General features: G+C 40.4%; 1 protein-coding gene across 1 annotated transcript in view; it reads left to right on the top strand.

Moving 5' to 3' along the window:
* The first annotated feature begins 1,142 nt into the window (after nt 1-1,142).
* The window catches only part of LOC139540055 (carbohydrate sulfotransferase 8-like), a 77,128-nt gene continuing 63,024 nt past the window's right edge, over nt 1,143-15,246 (top strand). The window contains exon 1 of the mRNA XM_071343594.1: nt 1,143-1,456. The gene's annotated coding sequence lies outside the window, so the exon portion shown is untranslated. The remainder of the gene's footprint in view (nt 1,457-15,246) is intronic.

Below are 15,246 nucleotides of genomic sequence, written 5' to 3'. Positions count from 1 at the left end.
CTTACAGTGAAATGCTTACTTAATGCTTACTTAACCCTAACCAACAATGCAGTTAAAAAAACGGGATAAGAATAAGAAATAAAGGTAATAAGTAATTAAAGCGCAGCAGTAAAGTAACAATAGCGAGAATATATATAGGGGGGTACCGGTACAGAGTCAATGTAGAAGCGGTGTAAAGGGGGGGGGGGGGGGGGGGTATGGCTTGGGGGGTAGAAGCTGTTTAGAAGCCTTTTGGACCTAGACGTGGCGCTCCGGTACCGCTTGCTGTGCGGTAGCAGAGAGACCAGTCCATGACTAGGGTGGCTGGGGTCTTTGACAATTTGTTGGGCCTTCCTCTGACATCGCCTGGTATAGAGGTCCTGGATGGCAGTAAGCTTGGCCCCAGTGATGTACTGGGTCGTTCGCACTACCCTCTGTAGTGCCTTGCGGTCGGAGGCCGAGCAGTTGCCATACCAGGCAGTGATGCAACCAGTCAGGATGCTCTCGATGGTGCAGCTGTAGAACCTTTTGAGGATCTGAGGACCCATGCCAAATCTTTTCAGTCTCCTGAGGCGGAATAGGTTTTTGTTGTGCCCTCTTCGTGTACAGTAGCTCTATGACATTTACTAGGTGTTGTCCGCGTGGTCTGTTTCGACACAAAATGCTGTATTTTATTTAAGCAAGGTGTTCATCTCCCTCTTCATATTGTAAATAAAAAGGATGACAGACAGTGGTTTTCAGGTTAAAAAAAAGCTTTATCTCAAGCAAAGGACACAGCACTCATTCGCACAAGACAGTCTTATTGTTTGACCATTCCAAAGAAAAGTGAAGGTAAAAAATCAAAATTTAAATGTTCTAGTGTCTTATTTTACTGTACTTTCCACAATACATTTTAAATTATAGACTCAAAAAAATATAGCCTATTTGAAAGGATTATGCGCCTGTAAAATGTACACTTGATGCATTAGTCATGGACCGCCTGCTATATTAGACAGCAGGTAAATATCAGATGAAAAAAAATCGAATCATGTGGATTCGCCGAGTGTACGGGCTATTATTGTAGCGGTTGCTTGGCAGTGTCGGCAGTATCAGCGGCATAGCTTTCCCATGGGACTGCCAGGGACGTAGAGAGCAAAAAATAGCAGCAAGGAGATGCGGGCGGCGAGCGCTGCGCGCCACTCACACATTTGGCAAAATGCCCTTGTAGTCTACTTCTCTCACCCTCGAGCTACTCTACAGCCCTCACTGGCACTAATAAGTGAATTCAGCAGACACAACCAAAAAGGTGACTGAGTTAATGGAACGTATGGCGAGAAGCAATGAGGTACATTTGATGAAAATGGTATTTGCAAACATATGCGAAATCTGAGTTTTCAGTCGTGATGCTAAATCAACAACCTCGAGCGGGAGGAAATTGACTCCACAGACACGCGCGAGCTCTTCTCAGCGTCCAAGCCCGATGGTGATTGCAACGGAGGTGAGTTGGCAAATAACACCTTATTACCACGTTATTACTATGTTATATACAATGTTATAGGCCATCACCTATGTATGCTGAAATCGTCCGGTTATATTTTCGGTAACTACTGTATGTGAAACCAGGCTATCTGAATGAGAAAATAATGAGCTTTTATTTAGTGTTGTTTGGATTTCGAAATAATTTCAACAAAAGAGGAAATTATATGTTTTGCATGCATACCAAACACTGCGTTGTGTAACGGCTTCTATAGGATAGAACTACTTGTAGGCTGCTTTATTTATTCATATTTTCCTGATTTTTCATCTTACATTTCACTGTGGAATGGCATTGTGCATAAGTTCTCTGGAGATATGGGAGATATGTTAAATAAATACATTCATTGAAATTCATTTGAAAGACTTCCTGATAGTCAGTCAGTCCCCATGTTATGCAAACACCCAGTTGATAGATGAACCTAGCACGCTAAAGGACATACAGTCATGTCAAGTTTCATTCATTGCCATAGGTTTAGATGAAGAAATCATATCATGATTGTTTGCCAGGCTTTGGCTGTGCGGCACTATTCAGAGGAAGAAGACATCAATATCTCCAAAGTGTCTCTCTTTGACAGCTCACAGAAGGGACTGGGGATTGAGCCATAAAGAATCTAACAAATTACATATCCCCTCTGTCATGAATGAAGAGTAGTGGTGGAGAGAAAGAGAAAGAGAAAGAGAAAGAGAAAGCGAGAGGACCTATCCCCACTGTCATGAATAAAGACTGATAGAGAGTGGTGGAGAGAGAGGAAAGTGGATATTCGTCTTTCACCCGTCTCCTCTGTGAAAAGTACACTTGAATAACCTGTCCTGAATGGAGAGTAGTGGTAGAAAAAGGAGACCGAGGGGATTCAAACAGATATCATCCCTGTCATGAATGGAGAGTAGCGGTAGATAGGGAACGAGAGGAGAGGGGATATACATCCTTTCACTTCTTCCTGTCTCCTCTGTCAAAAGAAGACTTGAATGACCTGCGCTCTGATCACACTGAATTATTTCTCTCCTCCTGGCTATAAATAGTCTCATCCTCTCTGTGCTGTGGGCACCTCATGGCCCCTGGCCTGGGAATCTGTGGACTCCGGGCAGGGCTGTGCATCTGTGGAATCTGCACACACACACACACACGCACACACACGCACACGCACACACACAAACACACACTGCAGTTGGTACACTGTAAGAGCAGTGAGCTATGCCGGTCTGTACAGTGATGACCAATCTTAACAATTAACCAGAAAACGTTATATATCATGACAGTATTCGCCAATTCGCCATGAGCTGATATATGTTATGGTACCTTAACATCCTAATAACATCTACTGGCAAGTATTTTAGAGACTACTGATAGCATATAGCTTCCTAAATGGCATTACATTCACTATAGCACCAGAACATGAGCTGGAAATACCAAGCTTCATTTCAAACCCACTTTCTTTGAAGTGTGCTGTTCACTAAATCTGTATTAGGATTCAGTTATCATAAAGACCTTTAAAAGGTTAGCGTGTTACGCCCCCTCTCACAGAGGAAAATGTATACTTCCATCTTCCTCTAATGAGGAAAGCTACACGACTTGATTATTCACCTGGGATTGTGAAATTATCCCGCCAAAGAACTGAGATCCATTAATGATACATTGTAAAAGATCCCCTTACGTCGGACTCAGAAAGAAAGGTGACGCACCTCTGCTTGTTTTATTGTCTCTCCAAGTCAACATAACCTGGCCCAGAGAGTAGCAGCAGCGTCAACCCACAAAGACCTTTATAGGGAATAGGGTGCCATTTGGGACGCAGAATGTTGGTTAGGAATGTGAGGTGTTCAATGGCTTCCTTCCATTTGGAGGAATCAAGACTCTCCAGGGATCCCTGATGCATATTTTAGCACTATCCTAATAGATGCTAAGTGTCCTCAGAGAGCTGTGATGTTTTAGAACAAGTCAGTTTTAGTGCTTTAATGTGGAGTAGAGTTACTTTAGCTCCTCTCAAGTTGTCTGTGTTTGTTTTGGGTGACTATGTTCCTATGAATGCCTTTGAAGGGTTCCAAGCTCTCTGGAAACCAAAATGAATTATATTTTAGAGACTAAGGAAGAAGCTGATTTACAGTGCCTTCAGGAAGTGTTCATACCCATTGACTTATTCCACATTTTGTTTTCTTACAGCCTGAATTCAAAATGGATTAACAAATATATATATTCTCACCCATCTACACACAATACCCCATAATGACAAAGTGAAAACATGGTTTTAGAAATTTTTGCACATTTTTGAAAAGGAAATACAGAAATATCTAATTTACATACTGTAAGTATTCACAGTCAACTAGGCCACTCATTTAATTTCATCTTGGTAAGGAACTCCAGTGTATATTTGGCCTTGTGGTTTAGGTTGTTGTCCTGCTGAAAGGTGAATTCATCTCCCAGTGTCTGGTGGAAAGCAGACTGAACCAGGTTTTCCTCTAGGATTTTGCTTGTGCTTGTGATTTTGCTCCATTCCGTTTATTAAGTTCTTAATGATTATAAGCATACCCATAACATGATGCAGCCACCACTATGCTTGAAAATATGAACAGTGTGTCACGTGTGCTCCCTCCCCGGCCTCTAGGTTACCAGGCTGCTCGTTATGGCGCACACCTGTCACCATCGTTACGCGCACCTGCGCGTCATCAGAGTCACTTGTACTCCATCACTTCCTTGATTACCTGCCCTATATCTGTCACTCCCTTTGGTTCCTTCCCCAGGCGTCATTGTTTCTGTTTCCGTTTCATGTCTGTGCATTGTTCATGTTTCTTGTTTTGTTTATTAAATTATGCACTCCCTGAACTTGCTTCCCGACTCCCAGCGCCCACGTTACACAGTGGTACTCAGGAATGTGTTGTATTGGATTTGCCCCAAACATAACACTTTGTATTCAAGATAAAAAGTTAATTGCTTTGCCATATTTTTTGCACTATTACTTTAGTTCCTTGTTTCAAACAGGAAGCATGTTTTGGAATATTTTTATTCTGTTCAGTCTTTCTTCTTTTCACTCTGTCAGTTAGGTTAGTATTGTGGAGTAACTCAAATGTTGTTTATCCATTCTCAGTTTTCTCCTATCACAGCCATTAAACTCTGACTGTTTTAAAGTCATCATTGGCCTCATGGAATCCTTGAGTAGGTTTCTTCCTCTCCAGCAACTAAGTTAAGAAGGACACTTGTATCTTTGTAGTGACCGGGTGTATTGATACACCATCCAAAGTGTATTTAATAACTTCACCATCCTCAAAGGGATATTCAATGTCTGCTTTTTTTTTACCCATCTACCAACAGGTGCCCATCTTTGCGAGGCTTTGGAAAACCTCGCTGGTCTTTGTGATTGAATCTGTGTTTCAAATTCACTGTTCAACTGAGGGACCTTACAGATACGATATTTATTTCAAATCAAATCTAATTTATTTTTCACATACACATGGTTAGCAGATGTTAATGCGAGTGTAGCGAAATGCTTGTAAAAAGCTTATACAAAAGTATATGGACACCCCTTCAAATGAGTGGATTTGGCTATTTCTGCCACACCTGTTGCTGACAGGTGTATAAAATCAAGCACACTGTCATGCCATCTCCATAGACAAACATTGGAAGTAGAAAGGCCTTACTGAAAATCTCAGTGACTTTTCAACGTGGCACTGTCATAGTTTGGCAGATGCCAGGAGAACGCTTCCTGCCCAACTGCATAGTAACAACTGTAAGGTTTGGTGAAGGAGGAATAATGGTCTGCGGCTGTTTTTCATAGTTAGGGCTCCTTAGTTACAGTGAAGGGACATCTTAACGCTACAGCATACAATGACATTCAAGATGATTCTGTGCTTCCAACTTTATGGCAACAGTTTGGGGAGGGCCCTTTCCTGTTTGAGCATGACAATGCCCCCATGCACAAAGCGAGGTCCAAATGGTTTGTTAAGATCTGTGTGTTTGACTGGCCTGTTTGACTGGTTTGACTGGCCTGACTGGCCTGCACAGAGCCCTGACCTCAACCCCATCAGACACCTTTGGGATGAATTGGAACACTGACTGCGAGCCATGCCTTATCGCTCAACATCAGTGCCCGACCTCACTAATGCTCTTGTGGCTGAATGGAAGCAAGTTCCTGCTGCAATGTTCCAACAGTGGAGGCTGTTATAGCAGCAAAGGGGGGACCAACTTCATATTAATGCCCATGTTTTTGGAATGAGACGTTCGACAAGCAGGTGTCCACATACTTTTGGTCATGTAGTGTAATTGTATGTGTGGGGTACAGAAATGAGGTAGTCATTAAAAAAATCATGCAACTTATTATGTGACTTGTTAAGCACATTTTTACTCCTGAACTTATTTAGGCTTGCCATAAGAAAGGGGTTAAATACTTATTGATTGAAGACATTTCAGCTTTACCTTTTTTTATTCATTTGTAAACATTTCTTAAAACATAATTCCACCTTGACATCATGGGATATTGTGTGTAGGCCAGTGGCACAACAAAATGTGGAAAAAGTCAAGGGGTGTGAATACTTTCTGAAGGCACTGCATGTGTAGTTCCATGCTTTGTGTAATTTCAGTTAGAACAGTATACATGTGACTGATAGTAAATATGCATAGGTGGGGATATCATCGTGAGGCCGTGTTGTGTAATCACTTGGGTTCCATTTCAGGCATGGACACACTTTATTGATTGAAAGCGTCAATTGCGTTTCATCTGAGAATCCATCTGACAAATACCACTGAGTATGAGCTGACATTTCCCTGTTGATACAAGACCATTATTACATTTTCTCAAGGCTGAATCCTAACTCTGTCGTTCAACTCTATTGTTAATGGAAGATTGCCTCGTTGCTCGAATCATTTGACTCTATTCAGTAGCTCATAGTTTGACGTGAGGATGAATCTGTGGAATGACATGAGCAGTTTTCTAATGATGGACCTTTGTCTGACCCTGACACATTTATAGCAATATCCCCATGATTAGGAAGAGCTGTGGCGCTTTGTGATAAAAGAAACAGCATCCAGTCTTTCTCTTCTCCTCTCCTCCATAAAGGGCTATCATATGGTGGCAACAAAGCAATAAAGCCCAAACTACGGAAAATGTATCATATTGACTCATACTGGAATACACTATATATCTTATAAAGGAAAATAGCTTGGTTGAAATGATTAATTCTTCAGAGTTCACGAAAGGGTACAAGCTGGGTACAAGGGTTCAAGTACAATTTCTTTCAGATCAGGACGCTATACCATGTATGGAACTTTAGTGCAAGAAAAAGTGATGTTGAAATAGTATTTTTCTAAGCAATTTGATAACTGTGCCGCTTTCAATTTCCGCGCTCCCACGGGAGCATGACACGGCGTTAATTCACACTAACCTAATGTAGCCAGGCGTAAAATAAACGCCTACAACTAGATCCCCGACATTCTGGTCTTGACGAGAAGAGAGAAAAAAAACTGTCAGGGGAGGTTCTCTTCTGAACTGTTCAGCCAATCCATTAAATGTGAAGGAGGAGTTAAGAGGGAATGTAGCCTTCGGAACAGGCACTCTTCCATTTACCCTGAAAACCGGAACTTACAGTTGTTGGCAACTCCGCTAAGGCTAATTCACACCAATTTATTCCCCTTTTTCATTCCCCAACATTATTTAGCATGGCTAAAGGTTATCCAAAATCACATGTAATGGCAAAAATGATATGAGAGCTATAAAAGAAAGAATAATATTATAGCTGCAAGCAGCATTGAAACGGGGTGCTGGCTGATGGGGAAGCTGAAAGAGACAGTTGCATGGAAGCATTAAACATCCTCCCTCGTATAAATCTAACAATTGAAAACACTAATGTGCAAGTTTCAAGTTGTTAGAGCAAATATCATTGGAGTTATTAGGGTTTAATTGAGGACGCACATATTTTTTTCATTTTTCTTTTACAAAGATTCCATGCAAATTTGTCCCTTATGATGAGAAACACTGATATGCCAAGTTTCATGGTTGTATGTCAAACATGACGACAGGGCTGACTTTTAATGCTTAATTCAGTGCCTCGAATTGACCAATCTGTGCCGGTTTTGGTGTCTGAGTAGTGGTGTTAATATACACTATATATACAAAAGTATGTGGATACCCCTTCAAATGAGTGGATTCGACTATTTCAGCTACACCCGTTGCTGACAGGTGTATAAAATTGAGCACACAGCCATGCCCAGGTCAACTGTAAGTACTCTTATTGTGAAGTGGAAACGTCTAGAAGCAATAACAGCAATAAGTCACACAAGCTCACAGAACGGTACTGAAGCATGTAACACGTCTGTCCGTAGTCTGTCCTCAGTTGCAACACTCACTACCCTAGTTCCAAACTGCCTCTGGAAGCAACGTCAGCACAAGAACTGTTCGTCCGGGAGCTTCATGAAATGTGTTTCCATGGCCGAGCAGCCGCACACAAGCCTAAGATCACCATGCGCAATGCGAAGCGTCGGCTGGAGTGGTGTAAAGCTCGCCGCCATTGGACTCTTGAGCAGTGGAAACGCGTTCTCTGGAGTGATGAATCACACTTCACCATCTGGCAGTCCAACGGACGAATCTGCCCCAATGCATAGTGCCAACTGTAAAGTTAGGTAAAGGAGGAATAATGGTCTGGGGCTGCTTTTCATGGTTCGGGCTAGACCCCTTAGTTCCAGTGAAGGGAAATCTTAATGCTACAGCATAAAATGACATTCTAAACGATTCTATGCTTCCAAATTTGTGGCAACAGTTTGGGGAAGGCCTTTCCCTGCTTCAGCATGACAATGCCCCCGTGCACAAAGTGACATCCATACAGAAATGGTTTGTTGAGATTGGTGTGGAAGAAATTGACTGGCCTGCACAGAGCCCTGACCTCAACCCCATCGAACACCTTTGGGATGAATTGGAACGCCGACTGCGAGCCAGGCCTAATAGCCCAACATCAGTGCCCGACCTCACTAATGCTCTTGTGGCTGAATGGAAGCAAGTCCCCGCAGCAATGTTCCAACATCTTGTGGAAAGCCTTCCCAGAAGAGTGGAGGCTTTTATAGCAGCAAAGAGGGGACCAACTCCATATTAATGCCCATGATTTTGGAATGAGATGTTCGACGAGCAAGTGTCCACATACTTTTGGTCATTTAGGGTACTTCGATATTGCCAAGATATAAAAATGTTTATCAATCGGGCATTGAGATATTGCGACAAGTGCGGAAGAATTATAAGAGAGAAGTATTCCATCCAAAACAATAGGTTTGCTTAAATATTGAAGTAATTTGAATGTCAGTGCAGATCAATCAATACACAGATACTAGGAAATGCAGATTATGATCTCAGCAGTATAATCTGTTAATGTTATGGGTGGAGATATCAAATGTCCTCCTCCTCTTCCTCCTCCTCCTCCTCCATAACATAAAAACGCCTTCGCCCCTTCAATGTCAGCTAGTGATGAGTTCAGCTTTTCTATTCACTTTGAACTTTTCAACTCGTTCAGTCAAAATAATAATTATTTTAACTCATTTGGTTCAGTAATGCCCAGAGCACCCACGACCCCCTACCGGCAGGGTTGGGTAGGTTACTTTATAAATGTAATCCGTTACAGTTTACCCGTCCAAAATTGTAATCAGTAATGTAACTTTTGGATTACCCAAACTCAGTAACGTAATCTGATTACATTCAGTTACTTTTAGATGACTTTCCGCTTAAGAGGTATTAGAAGAATACAAAAATGTATGTTACCAATTGAACGACATCTATTGCAGGATAAATCAGTGTTAAAGTTTACATTGATGGCCATAAATGGATGTTACATTTTACTTTATGGGGTGGTTATGTAGGCTTCTTCTAACCCATCGCTTTCTACAATATATAATAATACAATGAAATTATATATTTACATTAAAAACCAAAGTCTATCAGAATTCCAGTCATTCCAATAAATGTTATACCCCTTGATTTTCAAGAATAGGACTTGGAAATATGGAAGTATATACTAGCCAAATTGTTTTACCTGAGCATAACCCCAAAACGAAGGACTTATTAGCCAGCCCTACTCTGTTGTTTATGATTTTGTTGTCATGGAGGACTAATTGGGCTCATTGATTCGAGTTGAAAAATAAATGCTGCGCTCATGGAATGGCATGCTTTGAGCGCTACTGAAAAGTGCTGGAGAAATGTAACCACTCTCAGATTAATAGACAGAGCTATGGATGCAAGGACTTTCCATCCATGATATTAAAAGTATTGTTTTAACCATGTTATGAGGCAGTGTTTGTTTACATTTACAATGTTTACAAACATTGGAGAAAAAACAAGCTTATATTTTGGGTTCTCAAGGAGTGTGACAGTTGAACTAAGCTCATGAGGCATTTATAAATTATATTCTTCAAGAATCAATGGATATATACACTACCGTTCAAAAGTTTAGGATCACTTAGAAATGTCCTTGTTTTTGAAAGATGTTTTTTTTTTTGTCTATTAAAATAACATCAAATTGATCAGAAATACAGTGTAGACATTGTTAATGTTGTAAATGACTTTTGTAGCTGGAAACGGCAGATTTTTAATGGAATGTCTACATACAGTAGGCGTACAGAGGCCCATTATCAGCAACCATCACTCATGTGTTCCAATGGCACGTTGTGTTAGCTAATCTAAGTTTATCATTTTAAAAAGCTAATTGATCATTTGAAACCCTTTTGCAATTATGTTAGCACAGAGAGGAGGAGTTGATGTTATTTTAATGGACAAAAAATTTGCTTTTCTTTCAAAAACAAGGACATTTCTAAGTGATCCGAAACTTTTGAACGGTAGTGTATATATCCATTGATTCTTGAAGAATATATTTTATAAATGCCTCATGAGCTTAGTTCAACTGTCACACTCCTTGAGAACCCAAAATATAAGCTTGTTTTTTCTCCAATGTTTGTAAACATTGTAAATGTAAACAAACACTGTATAGCCTCATAACATGGTTAAAACAATACTTTTGATATCATGGATGGACAGTCGTTGCATCCATTGCTCTGTCTATTAATCTGAGAGTGGTTACATTTCTCCAGCACTTTTCAGTAGCGATCAAAGCATGCCATTCCATTTATTTTTCAACTCAAATCAATGAGCCCAATTAGTCCTCCATGACAACAAAACCCAAACTTTTGAACGGTAGTATATATATATATATATATATATATAATTTACAAGTAAAAAAATGGATGTAGCAACTACAGATTGCCCCTTTAAGTCTATGAAAAGGGTGCGAGTTTGAGCATGTGTCCATTAGGCCTATGGATTCTTTTATTTATTAGCATGAATTAGATAGAGCAATAAAAGCCCCACTTTTAATCCATTGGCTGGGATCTGCACAATGCAGCTATTGGAATAGCGCATTTTCACTTGCTGTCCACTGGTTTCAAAAACAATGATTGATTGGCAGCTTCATCTTCTTAAATTAAACCATTATTGGTTTCAAATACACATTTAGATTTGTGAACAGCCACCCACAACAACCACAATCCGCATGTGATTCACATCAATGCGCTATGTAGATATCAATAATAAGTGATATCCATATCGCCATAGGCTACACCACTGCTGTCATCCTTACCTCCAAGCGTTTATTGAAGTTGGATAATCTTTGGACGCCGACAGCAGTTGCACCATTGGAAGACATAGCCTACAAAAGCCTATTCCTGCGCTTTCCCACGATCGATCAAACACATTTGGTGTGTCATGATAGTGGTCTATGACTTGTGGTCAGACTCGCTCAGGTGGAACAAATTTAAACTTGCAAATTTTTTCAATGCTGATTTGAATGTCATTGAGAAAACAGTGTGTCAAAGATTTTTTTCCGCAAACATCCTTTCTGAATGTAAAAGTAATCCTTGAACTAGTTTTTCAAAAGTATCTAATCTGATTACAATATTTTTTGCTCGTAACGTAACGGATTACAGTTACAGTTTTTTTGTGATCCCTTACATGTAACGGATTATATCCGTTACTCCCCAACCCTGCCTACCGGCGAACAATAAACAAAAACTCAAAATAAGAATTATTCTATAAGCTTCTCGTTCACCATAGAGGGTTAATTGGAGCTGTCATTTGTGACTGTGATTTATAAAAGTGTGCTTCAAACAATGTACATTTGTGATTGCAAGGCATAGAAATAAAGTTAATAAAGTTAATAAGTTAATTAATCTTATTTCTATGCCTAGCAATCACAAATGTACAATGTTTTAAGCACACTTTTATAGATCTATGGTGAACGAGAGGCTTGTATAATCATGATTCTTTCAAGTTTTTTGTTTATCGTTGGCCGTCAGGGGGCTGCGGGTGCTGTGAACGACTCCTAGCGGAAGGCTTGACTGCTTCGAGGGAGATTAGCACAATGCCGTTTGCAAGCTGCAGAAGGCCCCCAAACGATTAGTTCTCAAATTCAAGCTTGTTGAGCAGAGGCAGGCTGAATGTCCATCGATAACATTCAATAATCAATTAATTGCATTCATTCTGACACCATGTGATCAATTATCAGTTCCCAACATATCGATTTTCTTTTCTATGTTGCATGCAGCATGATCTATTTTCCTGCACGCACATACTCTATGATAGACAGTTGGTACATACTGTATGATAGACAGCTGGTACATACTGTATGATAGACAGTTGGTGCATACTGTATGATAGACAGTTGGCGCAGACTGTATGATAGACAGTTGGTGCATACTGTATGATAGACAGTTGGTGCATACTGTATGATAGACAGTTGGTGCATACTCTATGATAGACAGTTGGTGCATACTCTATGATAGACAGTTGGTGCATACCCTATGATAGACAGTTTGCACATACTGTATGATAGACTGTTGGTGCAGACCTGTATGATAGACTGTTGGTGCATACTGTATGATAGACAGTTGATGCATACTCTATGATAGACAGTAGGTGCATACTGTATGTTAGACAGTTGGCGCAGACTGTATGATAGACAGTTGGTGAATACTGTATTATAGACAGTTGGTGCATACTGTATGATAGACAGTTGGTGCATACTGTATGATAGACAGTTGGTGAATACTGTATGATAGACAGTTGGTGCATACTGTATGTTAGACAGTTGGTGCATACTCTATGATAGACAGTTGGTGCATACTGTATTATAGACATTTGGTGCATACTCTATGATAGACAGTTGGTGCATACTGTATGATAGACAGTTGGTGCAGACTGTATGATAGACCGTTGGTGCATACTGTATGATAGACAGTTGGTGCATACTCTATGATAGACAGTTGGTGCATACTGTATGATAGACAGTTGGTGCATACTGTATGATAGACAGTTGGTGCATACTGTATGATAGACAGTTGGTGCATACTGTATGATAGACAGTTGGTGCATACTGTATGATAGACAGTTGGTGCATACTGTATGATAGACAGTTGGTGCATACTGTATGATAGACAGTTGGTACATACTGTATGATAGACAGTTGGTGGTCGGAACGCATATTTATCCTGCTGATTTCATTGCGGCCAGCAAAGGTCAAACAAACTACTAAAATGAACAAATCACTCGGAAAAAAGAAACATGACTATCAAGTCAGTAAAAAGAGCTGTTCAAAAATAACAAATTGTTTGCCAACTGCAGATCACTAATGTCAGCTAAGGAAATGATTAATCCATCTTCATTCTCTGATTAAACATATAATATTATATTTCATGATGTGGAGCCCAGCTGCAAACGATAGTACAGTACAGTACATTGTGCTCTGTATCCTCTATGTGTATGTTTATCTCGCAATATGTTTGTTGACCTCTAAATTAGCTGAGGTGAGGTAAAGTTTACATTATGGCCAAGAACAGCAGAACGTAGAACTGTGAATAAGCATCTAAACTGCAATTGTATCACTTTTATTTTTGCCCTTCATGACCGGTTAACTCTTAAAGGGGAAGTCCAACCACAAACTACACTGGGAGATATAGGCTAGGCCTTCTTGCAGAGAAACAGGCTTCAAACCACTACTGTTGAGCAGTTTGTCATGAATTGACAATGGCGAATCACACAGGGTTGTCTTTTTTATTTTCTCTTGTTGTTCTCCAATAGAGCTTTGTACACGGATCCAAACCAATAACTCATTGGTAGTATTGCAGCAGCAGACAGCTCATCGGACCCACCCATTTGTTCTTCAAATCATAACAGTGAGGGTCACAATATTGATACAGCAAACGTGTTCTGAGTGGTTCAATATGACCAATCGTTTCCTATTTCAGAGTGCTGATGATCCATCTCTGGGATATATGGTGTGGGGATCCGCTGTGTGATGGATGGATGGATGTAATCCTTGAGCTGTGGTTTTCTGTAGGTCATGTCATCAGATAACCCCAGACCTTGGTGCGAATACTATTTGAAATCATTTCAAAAACGTTATCGGGGCTTAATTGAGCTTGTCTGGCGCACGGGAACCAATATAACAGTCCAATAAAACAATGTACCAACCCTGCCCATCTGGTACTCCAGGCAGGCTAAAGCATACTCTGTGTGTGTGTGTGTGTGTGTGTGTGTGTGTGTGTGTGTGTGTGTGTGTGTGTGTGTGTGTGTGTGTGTGTGTGTGTGTGTGTGTGTGTGTGTGTGTGTGTGTGTGTGTGTGTGTGTGTGTGTGTGTGTGTGTGTGTGTGTGTGTGTGTGTATGCAGGCTGGATTGTGTTTCTCTGTCTGTCAGGAGTTCTCCTTCAGGAGAACGTTATTCCTCTAACATTGTTAGACTGTCTATTCCTTCTTGTTATGCTTACCTGTTAGACATGTATCCCCTGATTCCCCCCCCACCCTGTCCCCTCCAAATGTTTCTAATCACAGTTCATTATCATCATCATAATTATTAAATAATGCAATCAAAATAACATGTATTATATTGTCAACTTAGTCACGTGAGAGTATAATTACAATTTATATTATTTTATTAAATACTCTTTATGAGCTCAGTGCGCTGTCTGCTTATTGAAAATGAACTCAATCTTGTGCTGAGAAGAATAAAATAGTAGGTTCAGAGGTGCTACTTAATTAACAGGATGAGATTGATTTCCATTGTCAAAGCCTTCTGCTCGATGACTGTGAAGGGTGGGTGCACACTGCACATGTCATTTGCATTGACAAAATAACTGATACAGAGCTTGGATGTATTGTAAGGAAATGATGAAATATAATGATAAAATATGTGGGCCACACCATAACCTTGTGAATATTCAAAATACTAATTCTATCTAAGTATAAATGTAAATGTTCCTCGTGACTTAAACCATAGAGCTTAAATCAACAAAGCGCAACCACATGAAGGTAATTAGTATAATTGCCAAATCCAACACCAAATGGCTCCTTGTCCATCCCCCCGGGAGGGAACATTGACTTGAATGGGAATGCCCATTTGATCCATTTTAATCTATGGGCTACACAAGAGGGAAAAGCAATCACCACTAGAGGAAGAGGGTGGTTGGATTCCAGGGAAAAGCAATCAACACCCAATACAAAAAAACCTGATGAAGCATGGGATAGGTGTAGGAATGTTTGTTTTTTTACCCAGAATTGTCTCGTTTCAGGAGACATCCTAATCACACCTAGTTGAACGTCCATGTGTGTGTGTGCCTATGCATGCCTGTGTGTGTGTGTTTGTGGACACCTGATTTGTAAAGCTAGTCACACCTGCTGAGTATTCTTTGAGTGTGCGCCAGAGAGACAGATGTGCTCTACCTGGCCTCTTGGGAACAAGAAGCCCACA

This window comes from Salvelinus alpinus, chromosome 15 (assembly GCF_045679555.1).
Source record: "Salvelinus alpinus chromosome 15, SLU_Salpinus.1, whole genome shotgun sequence".
Taxonomy (NCBI): Eukaryota; Metazoa; Chordata; class Actinopteri; order Salmoniformes; family Salmonidae; genus Salvelinus; species Salvelinus alpinus.
This window is presented reverse-complemented; position numbering and strand designations above follow the sequence as displayed.